The sequence below is a fragment of the Equus przewalskii genome, chromosome 14, assembly GCF_037783145.1.
Source record: "Equus przewalskii isolate Varuska chromosome 14, EquPr2, whole genome shotgun sequence".
Classification (NCBI taxonomy): domain Eukaryota; kingdom Metazoa; phylum Chordata; class Mammalia; order Perissodactyla; family Equidae; genus Equus; species Equus przewalskii.
In genome coordinates, this window is record NC_091844.1 from 73,409,718 (window position 1) to 73,416,803 (window position 7,086).

Consider the following 7,086-nt stretch of genomic DNA (forward strand, 5'->3'; position numbering starts at 1 on the left):
ATAAAGTCGCCACCTTCAGGAGCTTAGGGAGACACTGCTCCATTGCTTGTGCAAACAATAAACCTTTTCTTCACCTACTTCAGCTTTGCTTGTGCATTTCCACTCCACACTCACCAAGGGGTGAACCCCTTGAGCTTGGTTAGAATATCACCTCTGGTAGGTTTTTTTTTTATTTTTTAACTTTTTTCCCCTTTTCTCCCCAAAGCCCCGGCGCCCCCTCCCCCGAGTACATAGTCGTATATTCTTAGTTGTGGGTCCTTCTAGTTGTGGCATGTGGGGCGCTGCCTCAGCGTGGTTTGATGAGCAGTGCCATGTCCGCGCCCAGGACTGGAACCAACGAAACACTGGGCCGCCTGCAGCGGAGCGCGCGAACTTAACCACTCGGCCACGGGGTCGGCCCCAAGGGGTTTTGATGTAGATTTCAAAAAAAGCCCACACTTTTTCATTGCTCCTTGCGCCCATGCTCTTTGTGACATCTTGCAATGTGATGTCGTAGCTCCTTTCATCAAGAAGCAGAGTTTATTTCCTCTCCACCTGACTCTTGTGATTTGCTTTAGTCAGTGAGTAGAATCCAGCAGAAATGATGGTGTGCCAGTTCTGACCTCACCCTCCCAAGGCCTTCCATGCTCCTCTTGCTCTTTTGGAACCCTGGAACCACCATGAGGACAAGCCTGGCTTAGGCTTTGGAGGACTAGAGACATTTGTCCTATTCATCATATTGCCCCAGCCAACAGCCAACCAAGCCCAGAACCCTTGCTGCCTGGCTAATCTGCAGCTACCTGCAGAGAAGAGAGGGTCAAGATGAAACCAAAATTGCCCAGCTAAATCCAGCCTAAATTATAAACCATACAAATGATTGTTGTTTAAAGCTACTAAATTTTGGAGTGATTTGTACATATTAGTTAGCTAACCGATACAAGTTCTAAGTGTTGACATCCAGTGATCTTAATCCCCATTTTAGTAAGCAAAAACCTAGAGCTGAGGCCTCCGAGGCCCTAACTGCAGGCTGGACCCACCCTGGTTCTTAATCAGCTGTCTGGTATTGGGTATCAGACAGATTACCAATGCTCCTCACTGCTTTGGCTTCTGCTGTTGCTTGCCAGGTTTGCTCAAACTTGAGAGTTTTAATCTCGTGTTAATAAATATGTGGCTGTTCAGGCAATTTGTTTGGGTATAATTATGCCAATCTCCTAGGAAATTACTGCCACCTAAGTTATTACAGATTCACCTTGGAGACACTGCATCTGGCTGGTTCTTGTTCAGTCAAGTGCTCCCCTGTCAGAGACCAATACATACTGCTCTAAAGCTCTCTTTGCTTAAATTCCTCTGCCTTCGTGGCATGACTCTTGCCAGCAACACCCAGCATAAAACACAGCTCGGGAGAATCAAAAGGAGCCGATATGTCTGGGGGCACACTGCAGCAAGGAGGTAAGAGACTCTCACACTTAAAAAGAAAACATTAGCTTGAATTCTAGTTTTTCTTTTTCTTTTCTTCTTATTGTCTTGAGAAAATGAGACTGCCTTTGCTTCTGTGGAATGGCCCGCCTCACAGAAGAACTGACAGAATGTTCAATGTCCAGAAATTAGACATCTTTTATTTCCAGGGACTTTGTGGAAATTCCTTTACTGGAAAGTCTATTTCTATTGAGTCCTTTGAAGTATAGTGATCCGTGGTCATAATAAAGTGGATAACTTACCAAGAAAGACTTTTGTGCCTCCAAGCAGTGGCATACCAAGGCCAGATCATTGGGAGATGTCCACCCCAGGTGCAAGTAATAAAAGGGAATATTATCTGTACAGAATTTAAAACCAATAATAAAACACACAAAAAGTCAGTCTGCTTTTCATTATTACCATGAGCCAGCACTTCTAAACAACGTCAGTGATAAGATACTGCTTTCCGTTGGGATCCCTCGCCCTGACCTTAGGACAGCCCGCCCCCTGTGTGTGCTCTTCCTTGCAGAGGAGTCTTTTAGGGAGGCTGCAGACCTATCCCAGTGAGTCTGGAAACGCTGAGACCATTTCAGCAGACTTCCTACAAGAGGTGCCGTCAGTCATTCTTCTCAAGAATAGTCTCAATCAGGATTAATATGTATTCCCAGAGGTTGGAAACAATTGAAAGCCACTGTGTTCTTTGCTACCACAGTATGTAGTCAGCAGGAATTGTGAGGGTTCTTGGCCCTCCCGTGTGTGGAGGAGCAAAGATGGGGCACGTAGCCATCCCAAAACCCATGTCCCCAATCCAGCTCCCTCCCTTCCCTACAGGGAACCTGTAACCCATATGTAAGCCATATATTTATATAGTTTATACTGCCTCTTTGAATGGTTTCCAATCTCTAAGAAGTTTTCCCGGACCAACCACATTGCATCAGCATCATTGGGGAATTTATTGGAAATGCAAATTCTCGGGCCCATCCTATTCCTACTGAATCAGAAACTCTGGAGAGTGCAGTCCAGAAATATATAGTTTAACAAGCCCTCCAGGTGATTCTGATGCATGCTAAAGTTTGTTAACCTCTGCTATAGAAAATTATTCATAATCAAAAGTATATGTCAGAATCATCTATCTGTCTGCCTATCTATCTATCTATCTATCCATCTATCTATCTCACCTTGCCTAAGCCCACTCCTGACACCCAGATACAGTAGATCTTAGGTAGAATTGGGCATCTGAATTTTTAAATCTCCCAAGAGTTTCTGATATAAACTTCTAATTGATAATCACTGCTCTGGAGAAATTAGAGTTCAAGTAATTGTAAAATAGACTTTGAAAAGTATTCCTAGGACTTGGTTTCCTCAGACAGCTTAGTTTTCATATAACCTATGTCAATGAAGTAAGTTCATAGACTTGTTTGAAGATGATCACTTCTAGAGCTAAATGTCACTATTTCATATTTAGACCTTACAAACAGGCTCCCTCCACAATTTTGCCACTTAGTAATTATATGACCTATGGAACTCCTTACCAATGAATTCATTTCTCTGACATTTCAGGCCTCTTGCCTTCCTATAGGGAATGACAAGAAGATAAGTGAAACTATATCAAGCACCAAACTAGTTGCAAATCTCTGAGATGACCATACCACAAACTTGTCTCTGCATCTAAACCTGCTATTCATATCGCAGAACCCTCCTAAAGTTCCATTTTCTCTGTGAAGTCTCCTTAAGACCCCTCACTTCTGTTTTTGCCCAGCACTTTTCCACCCACTTCCTTAACTGAGGTCTTTCATACTTTACGGTTTAACCATGTGTTGGACAATTTTAAAATAATGCTTAATATTTTTGGTTAATTTTATACATTAGTTTCCTGATCTAGAGTATAAACTCCTCACTTCAGAGATCAAACTTCTATGCTAGTCATAGAGGAACTACTCAACAAATGTTTGGTAGTCTCTACTTACTATTAAACTTCAAGAAAATTGTAAACTCCTTGTTGCTGGTGAGTAATTCTTCAACTAAAAGAAAAAAAAAAAGCCTGACTTAGACTCCGGGGAAGACACATTGAACGTCTGTTTAAAATTTTGTTTGATTTTCTCCCATCCCAGCTGACACAAAGCTGAAATAAACTCCTAACTTCCATGTTCTCTTTAATCATGTGGAAACCAGACCCCTCTGAGGATTATAGCTGTGTACCCTAGACATGCTGGTTATCCCAGTCACACACAGACTATAGTTTTACGTGCAGTGAGGAGTCCACAGGGTTTCCAAGAGAGCATTCTAACATCCACCATCTTTGTACGGGTAATTTGCAAAAATTGAGCTTCCTCAGACCAAGGAAACCAGCAAGCTCCTGCTAACCCTCCACATTCACTACCATCATCTTGACCTGGATTCTCAGGAATCTAAGAGTTTCTACTCCATTTCAGAGTCTAAACCAATATGTCAGTTTGTGTCTTTTGTTTGTTTAATGAAAGTAAAACTAAATCTTAAATGCTGGTGACTGACATGTTCAGGGATTAGCAACAGAATGAAGTACCTTGAGTTTGGTCAGTTGCTCCAATGTCCATGAGATCTCTGGTTGCAAGAATGTCCTAGAAATGAAACCATTCCCAGGATTGGCTTCAAGTGAGCTAACTGCCAATGACTATTTACTCAGCAGTGTCTGGTTGAATTGGAGGACCTGAACAAGGATACACCTCCATATCCAAAAAAGAAGAAAAGAGGAGAGGATCCTTGCACCTCACAATACTGAAATTCTGAGAACATCAGAGCCTCATACAAATCTTTATGTCGAATCAGGAACGAAAAATAGTGCCATTTTATACGTAGAAAATTAAAAACTCAGGCAAACAACAGAAAATATGGGCAATAATGGCAGAACTGTCAACTTCTGGTTAGGGCACAAAAAATCACAAGAGACAGTTACTCTCACTCTAATAAGAAAAGACTGGGTGAGTTAGAACTCATTGTTTTTGTTTTGTTGTTTTAATTTACTGGGTAACTGAGGAGACAGAAAATTAATTAAACAAAATAAATAAAGTGACAAGCCTTTCCCAGGAGATGGGGAAACTATGACTTCTTTTATCTCTGGTGGAGCAGCAGTCGGCAGAAGAATCCTCTGTGATCAGGCATAAGAAGAAAGCAGCCAACGTTAACAACTTCTAGTGACTGTCTGGAGACTGCCCTGACAAATTAGAATTCTGAGGTGACTCAGTGAGTGAGACCACACTTACCTGTCAACACAATTGGGTATATGGGAAGAAAAGTGAGAGACGATCTCAGTAAGTGAATGGGGTCTTTCTCAAATTCAGGGCAGCAGCTCCCAAGGACTGTAGATGGAGAGCAAGAACAGAGAGATTTACTGAGGTATAGCCAGGTTGGATGGAAATGGAGAGCAAAGAGAATACCACAGTAACCCAAAAAGCTGGTGGCTGGAATTCAAGCACAAAAGACTTGCAAAAGCTCACCTATGCTAAGATCTCAATTTCTCTGCTGATGTGAAAAAACACAGATTAGATTAATTTAGCTCCCCACACTAGCAACTTCATAGATAAAGAGGCATTCACTTTTCTAGAAATAAATCATATTTTTGTCAGTCTCTAATATTCTCTTAGACAAAATTGCTCACATAAAATCATGACATTATGGGACACATAAGCATGAAAATGAATGATTATCAAGAGAGGAAAAGGTCACTAGAAAAGAAGCTATAGATGCCCTAAATATTAGAATTATCCTGCAAAGAGTTTAAAATGACTATGATAAATATGTTAAAAAATATCATGGGAAAATAGAACTACATGTGTGAAGATATAAAAAATCTCAGCAGAGACATGGAAAATACAAAAAAAAATGGGTAAGCTGGAAATGAAAAATACAATATTAGAAATTAAGAATCCACTTGATACCAACTGTAGATTGACACAACAGAAAGAACCAAAGAACTGTAATATTGGAACATACAAGCAATCCAAACTGAAATACAAAGAAAAGTAGTAGCAAAAGGTGAACAAAGCATCCGAGATCTGTAGGACAACAATTGGATAGCCTAACATATGTGTAACTGGAGTCCTGGAAGGAGAGAGAGAATAGATCAGTAGAAATATTTGAAGAGCTATTGGCTGAGAATTTTCAAAAATTGTTTAATGATCGCAATCTACAGATTAAAGAAGCTCACTGAAACTCAAGCAGGATAAATTAAAAGAAAACCATAACAATGCATACTATAGTCACACTTCTAAAATCCAAAGATAAGGAAAAATTATTAAAAGCAGCCAGAGAAAAAAGATTACATGCAAGGGAGAACTGGTATCAAAACAAACAGAAAAACAAAAAACTAGCTTGTCACCAAAAACAATGGAGGCCAGAAGTCAAAGAAACACCATCTGTAAAAGGTTGAAAGAAAAAAATCCTGTCAATCTAGAATTCTCTCCTAAAAAAATGAGGGCAAAATAATGACATTCTTGGGGCTGGCCCCGTGGCATAGCGGTTAAGTTCATGCACTCTGCTCTGGTGGCCTGAGGTTCACAGGTTTGGATCCCGGGCGCAGACCTACACACCACACATCAAGCCATGCTGTGGTGGCATCCCCTATACTAAACAGAGGAAGATTGACACAGATGTTAGCTAAGTGACAATCTTCCTCAAGCAACAAAGAGGAAGACTGGCAACAGATTTTAGCTCAGAGCCAATCTGCATCACCCACACACACACACAAAAGACATTCTAGACAGAAAAAAATGTTGACATAATTCAATTTCAAAAGATCTGCACTATAAGAACTACTAGGAGAATTTCTTTAGGCTGAAGGGAAATGATAATGAATGGAAACCCAGATGAGCAAAAGGCATGATAAAACTTAAGATTTGTCTACTAGATAACAGTATTGTATCAATGTTAATTTTTTTCAGTTTGGTATTGTATTGTGGTTATGTAAGATTTTAACATTTGGGCAATTGGGGTGAATTCTTTCTATTGCTTTTACAGTGTTCTGTAAGTCTGATAAGATTTCAAAATTTAAAGATAAAAAACATATTAAAGGAAGGAACAAAGTTGAAGGATTTATACCACTTGATTTCAAAATTTACTATAAAGCTATAGTAATCAAGAAACTCTGATATTGATGTCTTATAGAGAGATCATATCATATAGACCAATAAAACAAAATAGAGAGTCCAGATAGAGGCCCCCACATATATGTTAAGACGATTTATGACCAAGGCATTGATTTAATTCAATAAGGAAAATATCTTTTTAATAAATGATACCAGAAAAACTAGATATCTGTGTGAAAAAGAAATTAACCACAACCTTTACCTCACAGCATACATAAAATCAATTGGAAATGGGTCATAAACCTAAATTTAAAAGCAAAAATTATGAAACTTGTACAAGGAAACATAGGAGAATTTTGCAATCTCAATGTAGGTAAAATTTGTTATATAGGACACTAAAAGCATAAACCTTAAAAGAAAATAATTCATAAATTAGACTTTGCCAAAATAAAAGCTGTTGCTTTTTGAGAGTCACAGATAAGGAAATAAAAAACCAAGCCTCAGACTGGATGAAATATTATATATGAAAATATTATATGTATCTGGCAAAGAATTTATATTCAAAATATATAAAGTACTCCTACAAATCAGC

General features: G+C 39.2%; 1 long non-coding RNA gene across 1 annotated transcript; it reads right to left on the reverse strand.

Annotated features, from left to right (window-relative positions):
• Positions 1–1,668: 1,668 nt before the first annotated feature.
• On the reverse strand, positions 1,669–4,105 carry LOC139075602 (uncharacterized). The gene is made up of 4 exons (XR_011526199.1): positions 3,977–4,105; positions 3,402–3,455; positions 2,967–3,007; positions 1,669–1,792 (listed from the first exon to the last, which is right to left on the reverse strand). It is a non-coding gene; the product is annotated as an uncharacterized lncRNA (long non-coding RNA).
• Positions 4,106–7,086: the final 2,981 nt, after the last annotated feature.